General features: G+C 36.6%; 1 protein-coding gene across 14 annotated transcripts in view; it reads left to right on the plus strand.

The window, feature by feature from the left end:
- Positions 1-21,125, plus strand: part of LOC146406165 (uncharacterized) — an 888,277-nt gene that overhangs the window by 110,916 nt on the left and 756,236 nt on the right. For 11 of the 14 annotated variants that reach the window (XR_014807397.1, XM_084963663.1, XM_084963630.1 and 8 more), the window contains one exon: positions 14,257-14,357. The exons of the other annotated variants lie outside the window; for them this stretch is intronic. The gene's annotated coding sequence lies outside the window, so the exon portion shown is untranslated. The remainder of the gene's footprint in view (positions 1-14,256; positions 14,358-21,125) is intronic. 14 annotated transcript variants of the gene reach the window in all.

Raw genomic sequence — 21,125 nt, forward strand, 5'->3', positions numbered from 1 at the left:
AGAAGCTCATGGTAATGTTTTATCTTTTAAATTTTTAAATGATTTTTCTTTTTTTCCATTATAGCTGGTTTACAATGTTCTGTCAATTTCTACTGTACAGCAAAATGACTCAGTCATACATATATATTTTCTTTTTTTGGGGGGGGAATCCATGCATTTTTTTAAAATTTTAATTTATTTATTTTTTTTATTTTTTCCACTGTACAGCAATGGGATCAAGTTATCCTTACATGTATACATTACAATTACATTTTTTTCCCCACCCTTTGTTCTGTTGCAACATGAGTGTCTGGACATAGTTCTCAATGCTATTCAGCAGGATCTCCTTGTAAATCTATTCTAAGTTGTGTCTGATAAACCCAAGCTCCTGATCCCTCCCACTCCCTTCCCCTCCCATCAGGCAGCCACAAGTCTTTTCTCCAAGTCCATGATTTTCTTTTCTGAGGAGATGTTCATTTGTGCTGGATATTAGATTCCAGTTATAAGTGATATCATATGGTATTTGTCTTTGTCTTTCTGGCTCATTTCGCTCAGTATGAGATTCTCTAGTTCCATCCATGTTGCTGCAAATGGCATTATATATATTTTCTTTTTCTTACATTATTCCCCATCATGCTCCATCATAAGTGACTAGATATAGTTCCCAGTGCTATACAGCAGGATCTCATTGCTTATCGATTCCAAAGGCAATAGTTTGCATCTGTTAACCCTAAATTCCCAGTCTATCCCACTCCTTCCCCCTCCCCCTTGGCAACAAGAAGTCTGTTCTCCAAGTCAATGAGTTTCTTTTCTGTGGAAAGTTTCATGTATGCCGTATATTAGATTCCAGATATCATTGATGTCGTATGGTATTTGTCTTTCTCTTTCAACTTACTTCACTTTGTATGAGAGTTTCTAGTTCCATCCATGTTGCTGCAAGTGGCATTATTCTTTTTACGGCTGAGTAGTATTCCATCAGAATACATAGGACCCTGAATTTCACCTGACATAACTGCTCAAACAGTAATGCAGCTGGAGCTTCAGGAAAGCATGAAGAGCTGAGGTCTTGCTCCTGGGATCTTGAACCCTGAACACTCTTCTCACTTCTCTGAGCTGGGCAGGGGCTGGGTTCACAGGGATCTTGAACTAGTCGCCTCTCTTCCATTTTCAAATGGGACCTGTTGATGTTTTTGGCATTTGATTAATATTGGAGTCAAAGACTTCAAAGAGGTTAAGGACAATGACACATTACTTCTTAGGATGTTAACTTTTGCATCATCCCCTTTTGGCCTTTTCCATAGTCATAAAATGAGCATGGGGTAGGTTAGGCTCTCTATGAGACTGAAACATGAGCTCAATGAAAATAATATGGAAATTAAGGTTCCCTCTTTAGACTGGTTTTAATATTATTCTCTCTCAATAATGTAAATGTAAATGAAGAATTAATGTATATGTATGTATGTATCTACTAAGTTGGGCTATTCAAAGAAAAGAGGAAGATATTTTTTAATCCTTTAAATTTTTATAAATGTTAAATGTTGTTGTGGCAGGTGGAACAATTGTATATTTGAAAACTGCATTTATGAGTGTTAGTGGTATAGATTTTTTAAATGTCAGCAATTTTCCCCCATGCATTCAAAAATCCATTATCAAGCTTGTCAAAAGAGAAGAACGTCTCATGATTTCAAAGGACATGGAAACTACATTTATTACTCTCTTGATTCTTTTTGAGTTTTATGGATAAACTGACAGCTTGAGTTAGAAGTAATCCTATCTAGATATTCTGTGTCTGGGGAGATGTTACCACCATTTACCTAATCTTTCAAAACTACATAAAAGTGAAATCTGTCTGCAGGTTTATTAACACATCATGAGAAAATGGATATGTGACTTGTCACCAAATTTATAGGGTATGTTTGAAATGGTCTGATGTGAAAGTGTAAGCTGTGTGGAATTTACAAAATTCATGTACAGGGCTTTAAGGAGAGAGATAACAAGAATGGATATTTTTCAGTAAATAGGAGAGGTAGGTTGAAGATCATCTGACCTTTAAAGTATGCTATGTCATACCCGAAATTCTTTTTTAAGGGGAATTGGAGACACCTCAAGTAAAAGGGAAATTCAACTTCAGAAGTTGAAAACAGAGTTAAGTCCATTTACTGCTCAAAGAACCATCAAATATTTGAAGACACATTGGATGGTGAAAATAATCCATGGTTCTAACAAATAACAGGATAGATGCTCAAAATTTCATGTAGTGGTTTGCTTTTGGTTTCTGTTTCTCACATGGGCAACTTTGTTTCCTTTTTTTAATTACTCAAAGAATTTTATTACATTTATAGGTGTACAACAATAATAACAACCCAATTTTACAGCATTTCCATCCCAAACCCCCAGTGCATTCATTCCCCCACCCCACAACCTGCCTCCTTTGGAAAACTTAAGTTTTTCAAAGTCTGTGAGTTAGTATCTGTTTTACAAATAAGTTCATTGTGTCCTTTTTTTTTTTTTTTAGATTCCACATATAAGTGGTAGCATATGATGTTGTTGTCTCACTGACTAATTTCCCTTAGCATGATAATTTCTAGGTCCATCCATGTTGCTGCAAAAGCCATTATTTCTTTCCTTTCAATGGCTGAGTAATATTCCATTGTGTATATATACCACAGCTTTTTGATCGATGGACATTTAGGTTCTTTCCATGTCTTGGTTATTGTATATAGTGCTGAAATGAACATTGGAGTACATGTATCTTTTTGAGGCATGGTTTTCTCTGGATAGATGCCCAAACATAGGCCATACACTCTCCAACATAAACCACAGCAATATCTTCTCAGATCCACCTCCTAGAGTAATGACAATAAAACCAAAAATAAACAAATGGGATTTAATTAAACTTAAAAGTTTCTGCACAGCAAAGGAGACCCTAAACAAAACAAAAAGACAACCAACAGGATGGGAGGAAATATTTGCAAATGAAGCAACTGAAAAGGGATTCATCTCCAAAATTTATAAACAGCTCAATACCAAAAAAACCCAAACAATTCCATCAAAAAATGGGCAGGAGATCTAAACAAACAGTTCTCCAAAGAAGACATACAGATGGTCAAAAAAATACATGAAAAGATGTTCAACATCACTAATTACTAGAGAAATGCAAATCAGAATCACTATGGGGTACAACCTTACACTGATCAGAATGGCCATCATCAAAAAGTTTACAAACAATAAATGCTGGAGAGGGTGTGGAGAAATGCGAACCATATTACACTGTTGGTGGGAATGTAAATTGGTGCAACCACTGTGGAAAACAGTGTGGAGATTCCTCAGAAAAGTAATAATAGAATCACCATTTGGGCAACTTTGTTTCTTACTCAAGGGGGAATTGTAGAAATGTAGCAAGACTTAAAAAATGTTTTCAATTGTGATTGAAGAGTTTCCTGAGAAAAGTTGGGAAGCTCTCTAGTAGAAAATATAGAAACCTCTCATAAATGAATTATCCAATAATCATCAATAATAATTGAAATAAATTTAAAGTAAAAGTCTAATGAAGAACCTAATATTAAGTGGGGGAAATAAAACAATACAGAGTATAAGAGCAAGCTCTCTTTCTCCTTTATTTCTTCTGTTTTTTCTTAAATGTCTCTTTATATTTATATTTCCATTTTCCAAATTGAATATATAAATGTTACAAATGGAGAATAAAATTCAGAATGAAAAATCTATCAAGAGTAGTTAGTAAATAGATATATCTGAAAGTGGCATGAGTTGGTTATTTTGAACATGTGCCAAATTTATTTCTGAAGGTCAACAAAAACAAAGCAGAGTATCAGATTTTGATTCACATTGTCTCAAAAAATGAACATTCCCCTGACACTGCATTCTAAAAGACTTTTGTGATGTCAGTTAACAAATACAATAATAATGATTAAGGCATCATATAGCACGGTTATGTACCAGGCAATATTGTAAGCTACATATAATTTATATGTAACCCTAATAATAATCTAATGAAGCAGGTAATACTATTATTCCCATTTTAAAGATAGAAAAAAAGAGGCATCAAGAGATTAAGCAACTTGTTTAAACTCAGTAAATAAGTGAGGGAACCAGAATTTGAGCACAACCCATCTGGCTTAAGAGTCAATATTCTTAACTGTTTCTTTTTTTGTCCTTCTTAGGGCCACACCTGTCTCATATGGAGGTTCCCAGGCTTGGAGTCAAATTGGAGCTGTAGCCGCTGGCCTACACCCCAGCCACAGTAACACCAGATCTGAGCTGCATTTGTGACCTACACCACAGCTCAGGGCAACATTGGACCTTTAATTCACTGAGCAAGGCCAGGGGTTAAACGTGAGTCCTCGTGGCTACCAGTCAGATTCATTTCTGCTGAGCCATGATAGGAACTCCAGTATTCTTAGGTGTTATACCATACTGCCTATATATACACCTAAAGTATAGGTGTGTATCTATATAGCCATACATACTTACATAGATATAGATAGCTGCACTGACACAATGGTAAATCAATGGTTTTGGATAGTCTGTTGTCAACTCAGTATTCCACTTCCCTTTTCTAATGTCACTACTATATTGTAGAGAAGCTGGGGAATATATTTTCCAGAATCCCTTGTTCTGTGTAGCTTCAGTTCAGAGTTTGCCAATGAGAGGCCCTGGATGAGACTGAGGGTGAAGAAGCAGCCAGTTTCCCGCAGAGGCAGTTGCAGCTAGATGCTGAACAGACTTGAAATGTCATGGAGCCTTCCCAACAAGCTCTTGAGAAGCACCTGCTATCCTACTACAGATGAAGCAGTTGATGGACACTTTCCAGAGACTTTTGAGAAAGGCAGAAGCTTCTGTGAGCTGTTAAGAGCCACCTGCTTCTGACCTTCTGACTTAAAAATTTGTGGAGACTTCTCTGACCTTTTTCCTGCAGCTCTTTCAAATTTTTTGAAGCCCTGGATCCCTGATTGATTGATTGATTGATTTTTAGCTTTTTTAGGGCTGCACCTGTGGCATATGGAGATTCCCAGCTAGGGGTCTAATCGGAGCTGTAGCCACTGGCCTAGGCCAGAGCCACAGCAACACCAGAACCCAGCCGCTTCTTCAGCCTACACCACAGCTCACGGCAACGCCGAATCCTTAACCCACTGAGCGAGGCCAGGGATTGAACCTGCAACCTTATGGTTCCTAGTCTGATTCATTTCCGCTAATCCACAATGGGAAGTCTTGGATTCTTGTTTTAAATATGCCATATCTGGAATGCAAAGAACGACAGTAGTTTACCTGGCCATGGGCTTCATGGAATAAAATAGTAAAATCATCTAACACGGAAGTTAAAGCCATGGGCTATAGAGTTCGACGTATTTAGTCTTTCACTTCTACTGCCAATTGGTACAAGTTACTCAATACGTCTAATTATTAATTTGCCCCTTTGTATGGTATAAATAAAAACAGTACCTTTGTTCATACTACCTTCATGATAATCTCTCTTTTAAATAGTTCTGAATATTAAAATATATGTAAGGCACTTAGCACATTACTAGATTATAGCAATAGTTATTGTGATTTACTACAGTTTAGCTTAGAAATTTTGTTCAAATTTTCTTGTATAATCCTTTTTAATAATTGTGGGCATTTAACATTCAGTTAAAACTCTACAAGTTAAGTGAGAACTAAGGTAATATGGTACAATCTGGTTTCATTCAGAATATTTTCATGGAGTTCCCGTCGTGGCGCAGTGGTTAACGAATCCGACTAGGAACCATGAGGTTGCGGGTTCGGTCCCTGCCCTTGCTCAGTGGGTTGGCGATTCGGCGTTGCCATGAGCTGTGGTGTAGGTCACAGACGCGGCTCAGATCCTGCGTTGCTGTGGCTCTGGCGTAGGCCGGTGGCTACGGCTCCGATTGGACCCCTAGCCTGGGAACCTCCATATGCCGCAGGAGCGACCCAAGAAATAGCAAAAAGACAAAAAAAAAAAAAAAAAAGAATATTTTCATAAAGAGTAAATTATTTTTTTCCCCAAATAAGAAAACAATGTAGCCTTATTGTAAAAAGTTAAAAACACAGAAATATATAATATCTAAAGTACAGGAGTTTCTATTGAATGACTATATTTATAGTTATACACTTTTTAAAATGTACATGCAGGTTTATATACATTTAAAGAAATAAGAAGAAAATCAAATTATGCTTGCTTTTTCACAGTTTTTAACTTGGCAATCGATCTCCACTGTATATATAGAGAAAGCTACCTTGGTCTTTCTAGTGGCTTCATGGTATTTCACTGTATTGCTATGTCATACTTAATATTCTTCTGTCTATATGTATTAAGCTCATTTCCAATTTATCTGTGCCATAAAAGTGTTTCAGTCAGCATCCATGCAACTTTGTGTAAAGGCAAATCATTTTCTTAGAGTACATACTGAAACATGCAGTTTTTAGGTCAAATCAAAGGTGTATTTCCATTTTTGTTCATGTTGTTAATGCCCAAGAGAAAGTCTGAATAAGTTTTTACTTCTAACAAGAGAAAGCGAAAGTATTTGTTTCTGTAAACTCTTGATAAGCTTCTGGGTAGCTGTTGATAAAGGTATTGTGTTTACAGCCTCCAGTAGTTATGGATAATTACAATGTCCCTTATCCCATTTGTATCAAACATTCATTGTCTTAAGTGGGTCTCTGGCAAGTGCTGGAAGGAAGTCAGTTCTTGGTACAATTCTCTGATGAGTGCCCTGAAAGCCAACACTGTGTTGTTGAATCAAGGGAAACTGGATCCTTTAGCCGCCAGCTGCACAGACCACAGGTCCATGCTCTTGTGAACATGTAAGAGCTCGATTTGAGTTTCTGCTCAGTTTCAGGATTTTTCCAATCAAATAGAGGTGGGCTGCTGAGAATGCCACATTTTAAAAAAATATTGGTTATTATCTTATCAGGAGTTGAACATATATATTTAGTTGAGATGTTTAGGTTCTGGACCACATAATTAAGAGGTCATTTTGATCTGATAATCCATCTCTGTTTTGGAAACAAAAATAATTAATTCAAACACCTCAATAAATATGCGAAATTTTGAATAAGTAAAATCTCATTGCTTAACTAAACAGGTGAAAAAGTCTGTTAAATAATGAAATGAGTAGTGCTCTTGAGTGGAGTCATTTCACTTTAGTTTAAGTCATTGCAAAACTATGTTCTTGATGATTAATGGCAACAAGAGAAAACAGGCTCAGTGTCTTTTTAAGGGCATTTTATGAAAACAAAAGAGGAACACTGACCCAGAGCAAAGTAATAGCTTTCTTCTTACTGTGACTAAAAAGAAAGCTCCCACTTCATCAAGGGCTGCATCTACTAATTTAATATAAATTAAAAGTGGAACAAGGGCTTTGGGCTGCTTTAGGCCATTTGAAATTGAAAATTAATTTGTTAAGAAAACAATTTCTTCTCCAGTTTTGACAGCAAAACTATGTGCAGCCTATTTTCTGATCCCTGCTTCATAAGTTGTCTGGGAAATCAGAGGCTGATGGAATAAAGGTTTTCTTATTAGTTTAACACAGACTTGATCTTATTTTTTTTTTTTTTTGTCTATATACTTCTTTAACTGATTCTTTCTATATATCCTATTTGGACAAAAATGGAGCCAAAATCTAAAAAAAGGAATCTTGGATTGGAAGGATTTTGAGCAAGATATTCCTAGTATATTGATATTAATTTGACTTTCCTACCTCTTTTTTTTTTTTTTTTTTTTTTTTTTTGTCTTTTTGCTATTTCTTGGGTCGCTCCTGCGGCATATGGAGGTTCCCAGGCTAGGGGTCGAATCGGAGCTGTAGCCACCGGCCTACGCCAGAGCCATAGCAACGCGGGATTCGAGCCACGTCTGCAACCTACACCACAGCTCACGGCAACGCTGGATCGTTAACCCACTGAGCAAGGGCAGGGATCGAACCCGCAACCTCATGGTTCTAGTCGGATTCATTAACCACTGCGCCACGACGGGAACTCCTGACTTTCCTACCTCTTTACTAGAACTGTTTTGAAGACTGTAGGTGTCAGAAAAGGAATACTGGAATAGGTTTTGCAAGAAGAATCTTGTCAATTTTAATTGGAACATTTTGCAAAAACATTATATAACTTTCATGCTAGCACCACCTATTTAAAAAGACTATACCATTTTAGAAAAGGAAGAACAATAAAAACTGATTTGTGTAGACTTCTAAATAAAAAGCTATATAAAGAAGTCTTTTCATTTTTTATAAACTGACATTTAGCCGCTATTTTCAAGTAGATGCTTAATATAATAAATACAAATACACACTCACTTTGATTGAATTTTTTGGATCAGTTCTTTGACAGAAAGAAAAATACTAATACTACTACTGCTTAACTTTCTATTGTCCTTTACAATTTTTTGTAGAATTTAATGCACATCAATTATTAACTGCTGACAAAAATCTAGTATACAATTTAGGCAGATGGGATTGCCTCCCTTTTATAAATGAGACCTCTGAAGCTCTGACAAGGCCATTGACTTTACTTCCCTGATCTTCCTAAGGTTTTTCCTCTGTGTATCTCCGATGCTCTGTTCTTGGCACAATAATAAACTCAATCTATTACTGTGTTAAGTGATTTGCCTGAGATCCCATGGCTGACAAATAGTTTCTTTGGACTCACACTCAGTATTGCTTATACTTTAAAAAATTGGAATAAGACAGTGCTTGCTTTCACATTTTGTACTATTAAGCTCTTTTGGTTCTGATGGTCTAGCTGAGTTAAGGGGAAAAAACTTTTCTGTTGGAGTGTTTTCCCTTTTGAAATCTCCATGAATTAATGTCAATCAATTAACTAATGTTTTTCATTGACACTCCTTTAGTGGATACTGTGATACACTGCCCAGAACTCGACAGGACTGAACCTTCCTGTCCAAGGGCATACCGTCTTCTGCATGGGTGGGCAGATCCTGCTTCCAATGACTTCTCCAGGCTGCAGCATAAAAGCTCTGCCTCTTTGAGTCAAGACAAGACTCTCTTCAAGGGCCATCCTAGCTTCAAAGCTCACCTGATGCAACCATGTCACAGTTCAGCTTCTCCCTCTGCCCAACTTGCTTATGTTCATTTCTAGCTATTGTTCTTGAGCAAACATCCCAATAACCTCCTACACACAAATCTCAGATCTCAGAGTCTGTCTCCTGGGAATGTGATTTAAGAAGCTCCATGCCTGGACCCTTGCTGGAGATGGGTGGACACTAGGTTCTAATGAGCCTATGTCTCTTTTCATGTCATCTCAAGACCTTTCCATGAAGGTTCTTTGAGAAGATAGATTTCTTCCCTGATGACTCAGGGCTTTGAGAGACCAAGGCAGAAGCAACTGTTCTCTTAAAGGCTGGGGCTAGAAACAGCAAAGCCTGCCTGTTTGGGTACTCTATTGGCCAAAGCAGTAGGCTAGCCAAGATTTAAGGGAAGAGAAAGAAAATGGGAGAAATAAGAAAGAATCTTAATTTCTCGACATCTACTACATGTACTAATTGAAATATGATTTAGCTTGACAGGGAGAAATTTTTTTTCCCATCTCTCTCCATGGGAGTGCAGAGTTTACACCAACTAATGTATTAGTTAGTATGATGCATTTTTCAGTGTCAGTAGAAAAGAAATCAAGATATTGTCATGGGCCATGGCTGGGGCAGAGGATATGATGGGGAAGTCATGTGTGGAAGGAAGGTAGATGAATTATTCCTCTTCTGTATAACCTATTAGAAGAATACCCATCATAGGTATGCACTATTTTCAATCCAAATTAATATGGATTATTCCCACGTATAGAAAAATATAATAAATCAGATGCTGAATTGGCTAGAAGTTAAAAACCTGAGCTCTGAAATCAGAGAGTCTTCCATTTGAGTTCCAGCTTTGTCGCTGAATGAATGTGTGACCTCTGATAAATTAGAGCCTTACTCTCCCCACCTGTACAATAGGGTAAGAATGCCTACTTTATGGATTTGGAAAGTTAAGTAAGATGAAATAAGATAATGTCTATAAAGCATTTTTATTGAGTCTGTTGTATAACAAAAACTGAGGAGGTTCCCATTGTGGCTCAGCAGTAACAAACCCAACTAGTATCCATGAGGTCATGGATTTGATCCCTGGCCTCAGTCAATGGGTTAAGGATCCAGCATTTCCATGACCTGTGGTGTAGGTTGTAGACATGGCTCAGATCATGCACTGCTGTGGCTGTGGTGTAGGCCGGCAGCTGCAGCTCCCATTCGACCACTAGCCTGAGAACTTCCATATGCCCATGGATGTGGCCCTAAAAAAAAAGACAAAAAAAAAAAAAAACCCCTGAAAAATTGTAACTAAAATTTGAAAAAAAAATTAGATGTCAAAATATTGATATGAAGCAAAACAACAACAAAAAAATGGTAGAGAAGCACTGATGATAAAAGCCATGAGTAATACTGAAAGATTGTACATGTTCTCATTAATTTGTAAAATTAAGAAAGGTAGACTTGAATAGTTAAATAATAATGAGCTATAAGGAACGCCTATCACAATGCCTGGCAGATAACAGACATTCTGAGTTATTTGAGCACTATCTGAATTATCATGAAGATTTAAGTGGAAAATGAGTTGCTTTTCAAGGAGACTGGTAAAGGATTTATAGAGGGTGGAGAAGTAGAATGTCTTTCTTTCTCAGTGGAGCCAAACCCAGCTGAGTTGTTTTCTAGAATCATGTTTCCAACACTATTTAGATATGGAAGCAAAACCATAGGTATGTATGTGTGTGTGTATGTATGTATGTATGTATATATGTATGTATGTATGTATGTATGTATATATGTATGTATGTACCTGCAGCACATGGAAGTTCCTGGGCTAGGGGTCAAATCAGAGCTGCAGCTGCCAGCCTACATCAGAGCCACAGTCATGAGGATCGACTGTGACCTGCACCACAGCTCACAGCAATGCCAGGTCCTTAACCCACTGAGTGAGGCCAGGGATCAAATCCAAATCCTCATGGATACTATTTGGGTTTGTTACCACTGAGCCACAATGGGAACTCCTAGAAGCAAAAGCATAGGTTTTTAGAAGGAAACGTAGATTTCCCCATTTTCTAAAGTCACTGGAAAGTCTCCCTTAGTTATTTCTCATTCTTCATGCTGATTAACTACAGACCCCACTGGTAGTAAAAATCTAGACTTGTTGTGCTTGTGTTTTAAAATTTTTATTTGTTTTACTGTCTTTTTGGCAGGACCAAGCTAAAGAGGAAGAGAAGAGAAAAGCCTAATTTAAAGAAAGGATATGCAGCAATCCATCTCACCCATTAAATATTGATAATTCTACATTGCAGTTTGAAAACAAAAAGGAATTATTGCTCCCATATCAACTGGTCTGTTTTCCTTCCCTGTGGTTAGCACAGTGTGTCTGGACAAACAGGCAATTAAGTTCTTAAAATATGTACCCAAATGAGGCTGAGACTGGGTGTGTTTCCATATTGTTCTACAACCAAAGACAGTCAACACACTAGCGTGGCTTAATTTATTGTCTAACTCTTCTTGATAAACGTGTGCATTATACCTGTGTACATAAGTTCTTAGCAAGTTTCAGGAAAAAGAACTATTTGCAAAATAACTTATTTTTCACATCTCAGTGTTGATGTGGGGGAAAGCAGAATGGTTCAGTGGAAAAGGTCAGAACACCTTGGTCGTGTATCTGTTTCACCCTTTAGCTATTAGTGTGACCTTAGCAAAGTCACCTCATACATTCGCCCTCCAGGTTCCTCATCTCTAAATATGACTGATGCCAGCTCTGGATTGACCTGCAGAAAAGGACTGTGAAGCCCAAATGAACGTATGAATGGACAAAAAGTGTTCAAATGCCATATAAACTCATTTTCCATTAGTACTTAATATTAATTCCATAAACATTTTATAGTTTTATAGTATATGTTCACATATACATGACCACAAATATTTTGGATGTAAAGTTTAAAAAAAAATCAGCCAGAGTGTCTGTATGCTCTATCTTCAAGAGGCAATAATCTGCCCATTTAAAATTATATAACATAAAATAAAACACAAGTAAACAAATGCATAATTTTAATGTCATTTAATTTTGTGTATGTGTTAGATACACATACAAACATACAAAATTACGTATTTTTTTAAAACAACTTTTGGAGTTCTCATTGTGGCTCAGTGGAAACAAACCTGACTAGTATTCATGAGGATACAGGTTCGATCCCTGCCCTTGCTCAGTGGGTTAAGGATCTGGTGTTGCCCTGAGTTGCTGTAGCTCTGATTCGACCCCTAGCCCTGGGAACTTCCATATGTTTCACCTGCACCTCCCCCCCAAAAAAATAAAACAACTTTTAAATTATATTTGAGGATGTATTCTCAAGCTCTTGTCTACTTTTTAGTTTTTTTTTTTTTTCTTAAAAGCTGGTTTTGATATTCACCTTCTTTTGTAGTTTCCTCGCCCCTCTGCTTTATTTTATTATTCTTTCTGTGTGGTTTGTTGATATGGTCCGTATTGTTTATGTAAAATAATTGGTTAAATAACTTTGCTGTATGCTTCTATTCCAGAAAACGTGATATTTTACACCTTCATTTTTACTGTAATAGATGCAAAGTGGTGATATTGGGGGAGGGCTGAGGGAAAGCATATTTCAACCTTGTTCTGCATAAGAGTTTGCTGGATGTAGTTAATAAATGTTAAGGATTTACATGAAGACTCAAGATTTTCCAAGAGGAAAAAAAATTAAGTAAAATTTAGGTCTCATTCATCCAAATAGTTCCTTTGAAAAGAACGATTTTGATTACATGATTACATTCATTTAATTTCTTTGCTTCTATTTGCTCAATGACTTTGTCCATATCTCTACACAGGTAACAAATTAGCTGATATTTCTGGTTATCTTCACAATCAATTATGCATTGATCAGCTGATTGACCATGTAGCAATTTGATTTTGTTGTTAGGACAACTGCAAAAACACTGCATTGACTGCTGCAAGTGTTAATTCAGCTATACAGACTTGGTGTCAGAGAACTTTTTGAATATAGATAAAATGGCTCATGTTCTCAAAATGTTAAACCTGTGTCCAAAATGAGGTTTAATTTGAATAATTTTTGTTCTCACAGATTGCATATTAAAATTAGAATTTCACATGGAACATAACTTAAGGTTCTCATATAACAAGAAATTGCTGGATTAACAATGCAGCATATTAGTAAATATTGCTGTCCTTCAGTGCTGAAAAGGATGTTCACTCTTGCAATTATGTTGTTCTTATTCAATTTTTGCTTATGGTGAAATGATCAAAATACTTAAGTTCTAAATCATGATTAATATTTCCTCTTTTATGACTTTGTGCTATTGAAAATTTTAAGAGAATTTAATTGTTATGAGTAGGGAACTGTGCAGCATTAACCTCTACCAACACAGATGATATTGTCTGAAGTGTGAAATATTTTCTATCTGGCCCTCTAAGAAAAAGTTTACTCCGCCCTTGTGAGCATTCAGGGGTCTTTTCCACTCACAACACCTGTTGTCCCTTCATCCTGCCTAGAGCTTTGTCTCTGTTTCTGATCTCAGGGGCAATAGGAATTCCTCAGAGAGGGCACTATGCCAGGGTTCTGGAGGGCAGAGGTCTGGAGTTTTCTGGGTAGGATGAGCAAAGGACTTGAAATCTCAGGTATTTGCAGAATGGACTTTTGGGTTTGTTGGGATTTTGGCTTCTCTCCTATGTCACTGTCACACAGAGATCTACAGCCTTTTCGCCTTGAGGAAATGTTTTTTTTCAACTTCTTCAGAAAGCCCCTTGGTAATCAGCATGGATTTTTATCATCTGGGAGCACCGTGGTAGGTGTGTTGGCTTTGCTGCTTTAGGCCTGGAAATGATCTTTCATGGCTTCATCATACTATTAATGTAGAAAGATACTAAACTTAGTTCAGGTGTGTGTTTAGGGAGATGGAGCAAATATAAATATTTGACCCATTTTCACATAAGCCAGCAACTCACAGAGTTTCTGTGACTCATCTGGGGTCTGTTCTAGCTCATTGGAGCTTAGGATTCCTTCCCAAATTTCAAGACCAAACACCGGTAATAAAACGTTTGCTATTTTTTTTTGTTTGTTTGTTTTTTGTTTTTTTGTTTTTTTCCCCCAAGTGTTTTCCATCTGTAGTGCCAGTAGCCTTTTTTTTTTTGGTCAAGGATTCAAGATTTTCAGCCAAATTTCCCCCTCTTTAGCAAACAAATGATGGTGTTATTATTGTTGTTGTTGTTGTTACAGTCCCTGCTCTCAAGTGATTCCTAGTCTGGTGGCGAAAACATGAATGCACATAGCTAACCATACTGAAATGTGGTGACTGAGGACTGGCTTCACCAGAGAAGGTAAAATTTCTCAGTGGGGTGATGGAGTTGGATCTTACCAGCTCTGTTATTAAATATTTAGGAATCTTGACAGCTGGTTGATAAACCATTTTGTAGCTTGAAATTGGCCATGGTGGGTATATCAACTCCATGGAAATTGGCAAATGCTACACATCAGAACTTTTTTGTTGTTGTCCAGAGAACCAGTTGACCAAAACAACACTGTATTTGAGCTGGAAAAAAGAGGAAGTGAAGTCATTGTAAGAAGGGGGGGAAGATATTCAGATTATATATAATATATAAAAAAATCAGTAATATTTGAGGCAGAAAAGGTTCATACTCCTTGACCCATAATATTAATTCAATTTTATTTATTAAAATATGAACATAGTATTTTAATCAATTAGAATCAAATTCTAGTTCTTTTATATGCTTAATTTGTCACAGACTGATAGAGTAAGTACAAGTGTCTCACCACAATTATGTTTCAGCAATTTTTCTCTTATTATTTTTCACAGATTGCATTTATATTTCACAGGCTATATATATCCTGCTCTGTTTTCCTTTGGTATTTAGTGTTATTCAGGATTCAGGAAGTCTAATCACACCCTGACTTTCATCTAACCATAGGCAAACTAGTCCCTTCCTCTTTAATGTTTTTAGTATTCAGATATTATTCTATAATCCCATATTTCCAATCTATCCAGAATGAGTCTTTTTATTATTTCAGCCTGATATTTAGTGAAGCTTTTTAGTCTATAAATTTGGTTTTCTTTTTTTCATGTTAGGCAGATTAGTCTGTCATACTATTCCTCTAGTTATGTCAAAAAGAACTTTCTTGGGTTGCATCTTTATTCCCTTTCTGTATCTATACAATTTCCTGCCACTCTCACTTCTGCCCTTTACCTTTAGATTTAAGGTTTCTCAAATCTGCCATCATTATTACCAATTTGATTTGTTCACATCCATTTTTATCATCTCTGATGGGAATTTCAGTTCTGCTCTTGCTCTGGGGTTTTGTGCATACTCTCATTATTTTGGTCAGATTTCTTTGCATCTCTGCCTTTATCCAATCCTCTAAAGAGGGGTCTTCCCTCTCTTTACTCCCGATGCCACTTCCTTCCATGATGTTTTTGAAGACATCATGCATAGTTTGTTATACTCTGCCTTTTTCCTACTGTTTTTTATTTTCTTTTTTCTGTTTGCCCAAGAATGGGCACAGATGGAGGTTCATCCAGACCTGGCATTTCCCAAAAGGTGTTTTCGATTTCATTAGCCTGGACTGCTCTTCTCCCAGGTGCAGGCACTGCCATGTTTTGGCTCTAGAACCAAAGGCAGATTAATTTGCACAGATCTTAGGATGTTTGTTTCTAATAGTGATTAGTCAAGAAAGGGTGGACTTAGTAATTCTTTCCTTGAGGGGAAAAACATTTCAGCCAGTGTTTTCCCACTTGTACCTCTGATGGCTTTAAGTATGCATCCTGTGAATGGATGCATGGGCAGATTCCGGCTAGTTTAAAAAAAAAGATTCTTTGGCAGCTGAAAAAAGTCACATGTTTTTCTGGTCTGGGTAATTTTTATGGCCAGTGTTTAGGGCAGGTAACAGAGGGCAAATAGAAGACTTTTCCTACCCCTGATCTGGACTCCTGCTGCTTTATATGTGCTGTTGTACCACATACTGTGCAGCAGGATTTCTTAATATTGGTGCCATTGACATTTTGGACTAGATGATTCCTTGCTGTGGGGGGCTGTCCTGTGCTGTTTAGGGTAGTTATCAGTTTCCCTAGTCTCTACCCAGTAGATGCAAGTAGCCAGACTCTGCCCAAGTTGTCATAACCAACAGTGTCTCCGGATGTTGCTAAATATTCCTTGAGCAAATTGCTCTTCCTCTGTCCCATTGAAAACCACTGCCAAAGAGTCTAAGAATACACTTCCAAATCCAGACTATATGCCATGCATTTTATAAATTTTTCTCTAAAACTGAACGATGTTCTTTTATCTGATTTTATTTTTTTTTTTGTCCTGCTGCCAGTCTTTTTCTCTATCTTTATAGGCATTTAGTAGAATGTTGAATGGAATGGTATGAGGAATTGCTTTTTTTCCTACTGCATTTCTTTACTCACTGATCAATCTGCCAGATATTCAATGAATACATAATATATGTCATGGTCTCTGCTGAGTCGTGGAACAACAAACTGAGTAAGACACTCTCCCTGCCAATTCTTAACTTTTGGGATTTCTCCTAAGATTTATGCAAGACTCATATTTATCTTCTTGAAATGTCTTGTTCCTTGGCTTCTTTAATAAGTATTTCCTCTAGTTCACTTCCTACATCTTGACTAATTGTGGGACTTGCCAGTTCCTTTAAAGAAATGTTAATGTCATTTACAGATCTCCAAAGGAGAGGATAAAGCATATGATATTCTTTAATTTTATAGGATCCTGGAGCCTTATTTTCTCCAGAGCATCTTATGAGGTTATTAGTCCAAGTTATAGGCTTTGCAAACTAATTGTCGATGTCTCTGTTATCTAAGGATAGATGACACAGATGCTTTTCCAATTAATATCTTCAGCTCTGATGTTTTACAGAGTCCTAGACCCAAATACTCAGTTCCTCCTTGGTACCTTAAGATGATAGTCCCACAAATACCTTACACTCAGTAATTCTTCCAAGGCATTCCTGACCTCCCCAAAAGAGTAAAATGTCTTATTTTCCTCTGTACTTTTTATCATCGTTCTGTCTTAACCCTAATTCAGTGTAGGTTGCTCATCTGTTAGAATTCTGTTTCCTCTGCTAGATTGTGAAAATCCAGATATAGGGCCTAAAGCCTCTTCTTCAGTCTTTCCCCAGAATTTGGAACAGAATGGGTACTCTGAGGTGTTTTCTTTAAAATTAAGTTTGGAATACAAAAACCTTGGCAAAAATAATACCATTGACATTTTCTAGAAAATATCTTCACCTTATTTCTCTACATATTTCAATTGAGGTTCAAGGATTGATTTGAAAACTCTAGGAACCTAAGGTGAGATGCTGGAGTCGAGGAATAGCAAGTGGAAAAAGGACAGAGAAATAGGGTACTTGGATTTGCCAAAGACAAACTTGAGTGATTTAATAATACTGGATAGTGCTAGCAGTATCTTTGAAAAAAAAAATGTGCCTTTTGTTTTTATTTTAGTGTTTTTGCCAGTCCTGAGGATTTTGCAGGTTGGCTTGGGTCCAATGTGATGATTAAACATTTGTTTCTTAAAAAGGAAATTGATTCTTTTGTTCCATGTTGCTCAATTCAAGATTAAATCATGAGGGGATTTGGAAGGATGTACTAAAACTTCATCTGGTTTGTTGAGAACAATATGCTACTAGATAATCATTCCTTTATAATAGCTCAAGAAGGTAGTAGTTCTTTCTTTTAAATTAAAACTCCGTGTAGACTTCTGATTAAATCCACACATGAGATAACATCATGACTGAGTTTGGGGGAGCCCACCGAAGCTCCCTGCCACAATTCTTTGCTGAGCTCAGAAATGCCATTTCTTTCTCTTTCCTTTTGAGATGGGTATGGTATGGGTTCATTTATCTTTGCATTCAGGTTCAGTGAGACAGAGATGAGGAAGAGAATCTGCCAAGTACTAGGAAACATTATTAAATGAGCGCCTCGAGGAAACTGCAAAGCAGTTTCCACTTTATCAGGATTTCCAATTCCAGGTATCTTACTTTGGAACTTTTGTATTACTTTGATATCACTCATAAAATGTTCCATTTTGGAAACTGCTAGATCTGCAGAAATCAATAGCCTTTTTTGGGCATTGTATAAAAAGAAGACCATAGGTTACAATCTGATAAATAGATTGTAAAGATAAAAAAAAATGATTGTAAAGATAAATAGATTGATTTTCTATTCTCAGCCTTATTCTTCATCAAGAAAAAGTGCATGTTAGAAATCTGTTTTTTTTTTTTTTTTTTTTTTTTTTTTTGTCTTTTTGCCTCTTTTTGTCTGTTGTTGTTGTTGCTGTTGTTGCTATTTCTTGGGCCGCTCCCGCGGCATATGGAGGTTCCCAGGCTAGGGGTTAAATCGGAGCTGTAGCCACCGGCCTACGCCAGAGCCACAGCAACGCGGGATCCGAGCCGCGGCTGCGACCTACACCACAGCTCACGGCAACGCCGGATCATTAACCCACTGAGCAAGGGCAGGGACCGAACCCGCGACCTCATGGTTCCTAGTGGGATTCGTTAACCACTGCGCCACGATGGGAACTCCAGAAATCTGTTATTTTAAGTCTGTGTCAAATAAAAACAAACTTCAGAGGATTAAACCTCATGCTATAGGTATTATATTATTTGATCCATTCTGTATGTATAATTAGCATTATTCCTAATTCAGGTACTGCAATCAACAAAATAGGGTAATTTTTTTATATTGATTTAGAAACTTGAGGTCCCTTTGCATTATAGAAGACATAATTTGACTAAATTAGGCCCATATTCACAATGTAAAGATGCACTGCTTAATAGAGTTATCTAACAATGCTAAATGTACACTGGAATGTAAGGCAGTGGTTATATTTATTTAAAGTAGATGGGATAAGGATGATGGTTTGTGGAGACTGGGTGATACCTAGCACATTCACTTCAATATTCACTATCTGTACTCTGATGGGGAAGCCAGAAGCACAGTACAGTACTTTGCTTATGCTATAAACATGATATGAATGTTGTTTAAAATACACAAGTTAGGACATTCAACAGTTTCTTTTCCCCAAGGTGAATTTTAGACATTTTTAGCAGTTTTAGAAAATTAAAAGAGAACACTTTGAGTTAATATACATACAACTCTTAGAAAAGGATAAGGTGTAGAGTAAGCTCTCTGCATTTGCTATTATTCTATATAGAATACTTACCATAAACTTAAGGATTTTAAAATACTTATTAGTTAATAATAAATTAATACTAAGCATTTATTATGTACAAGCATCTATAATATTATAAGCTGTACGATTCACAAATACAGACGACATAGTGTTTTTCCAAAAGAAGCTTATACATCAGTGTTAAAGAAATGCAGACACACAGCAATTTCAGAATACAAAGCAGTGTGGTAAGAACTTGGTAGCATCAGGAATTCAGAGAATGGAGAGATCCTTATGGCCCCAGGCAAGATGTGGATTGACTGATTACATTGGAGGAAGATTGGAAGAGATAGTCAACATTTCAGAAAGGGAAAGAAAAAAACAAGAAATGGAGATAGGACTGCATAAAATATTTATAGGCCGGGTGCCCTGGAGGCCAGGCTCAGAAGACGAGATTAGAAAGAAACACCAGAATTAGAGATCTAGACTTGGCTCCATGTAGTCATTGAACTTTTCTGAGTAGTAGTAAGACAGGCTATTTGTGTTTTAGGAGGTTAACATGACTGTTATGTATAGAGTTAACACATCTAGTTGTACCTATTGAGGAGGAGGGAAACAAGAGCCTAAGGAGATGACTAATAGGTAAGTAAAAATAGGCAGCAATGGAAATGGAAAGGAAAAGTTGAATGCAGTTGACGTTGCTGAAGAATTACCATGCTTTATTGTGTTTACCACATATTATTTTTATATAATTTGCATTTTGAAGTAAATGTCCTCATGTATAAAGAATTTATTTCATAATTCTTATGGATTATGGTCAATTTTTAATAAATACTAACATGGTTTCTATGGCTAAAATAACAAACTAAGTGATAAACTAAGTAATGGTAAATGAAAGAAATGGCCATTTTAAAGGTGCTTATAATTTAGTGAATATTTGAAAAGTGGTGCTAGGACTTGGGTTTTGGTTGTGGCTGACCACAATTCAGTTATGAGCTTTGCGGTTTACTTATGTGAATTTGGGCAAGTTATTTTAACTCTCTGAACCATGCATTTCCAATCTAAGATACTCTAAGTCTCTTTCTAAAATGCTGAATAATAAAGCTTTTCCTGTTGATTTATTATGAGGATGAAATGACATTTTAAAATGCCCAGAAATAGCTACAACATGTAATATTTATGCAATAATGTTAAAGGTAAACTAAACATAAAAAAGTAGAAAGCAGACTTCATTGTATATTCTATTACAGGGCTTAGAGCACAATACACTTTATTTTTTTAACTTCGAGGACCTTACAGTCTTCTTGTTTTTCTACTATATTCTTTCATCTCTCCCTCTCTCTGCAAACCTCATTTATTTGTTACTTCTCTTCTCTTTGACCTCTTTCTGTTGGTATGATCTGGAGATCAGATCTTGGATTTCTCTATCTCATATTTCCCTTGATGATCTCATCTAGTCCTATGACTTTAAATACTATCTGTGTGCTGATTACTTTTATGATAATTTTAAATATATGTTCTCAAATTCTTTGACAGTCCTTCCTTCGAAAGACTGAGCTTAATTTCACTTCCCTGAATATGGAGTGTGCATTGTACATAGTGACTCTTTTTTTAAATTTTGTTTTTATTATAGTTGATTTACAATGTTATGTCAATTTATGCTGCACAGCAAAATGACCCAGCCATATATCGATATACATTCTTTTTTTCACCTTATCCTCCATCGTGTTCCATCACAAGTGATGAGATATAAGTTTCTCGTTGCTTATCCATTTCATCTACTAACCCCAAACTCCCAGACCCTCCCCCTCCTTCTTGGCAACCACAAGTCTGTTCTCTACATCCATGAGTTTGTTTCTTTTCTGTAGATAGGTTCATTTGTACCATTTTTAGATTCCAGATATATGATATCAGATGGTATTTGTCTTTCTCTTTCTGACTTAT

Source organism: Sus scrofa, chromosome 1 (genome assembly GCF_054392235.1).
Source record: "Sus scrofa isolate SSC_HxYL_T2T_F1_AM1 chromosome 1, Sscrofa_HxYL_maternal_Yorkshire_Landrace_v2.0, whole genome shotgun sequence".
In the NCBI taxonomy this organism is placed as follows: domain Eukaryota; kingdom Metazoa; phylum Chordata; class Mammalia; order Artiodactyla; family Suidae; genus Sus; species Sus scrofa.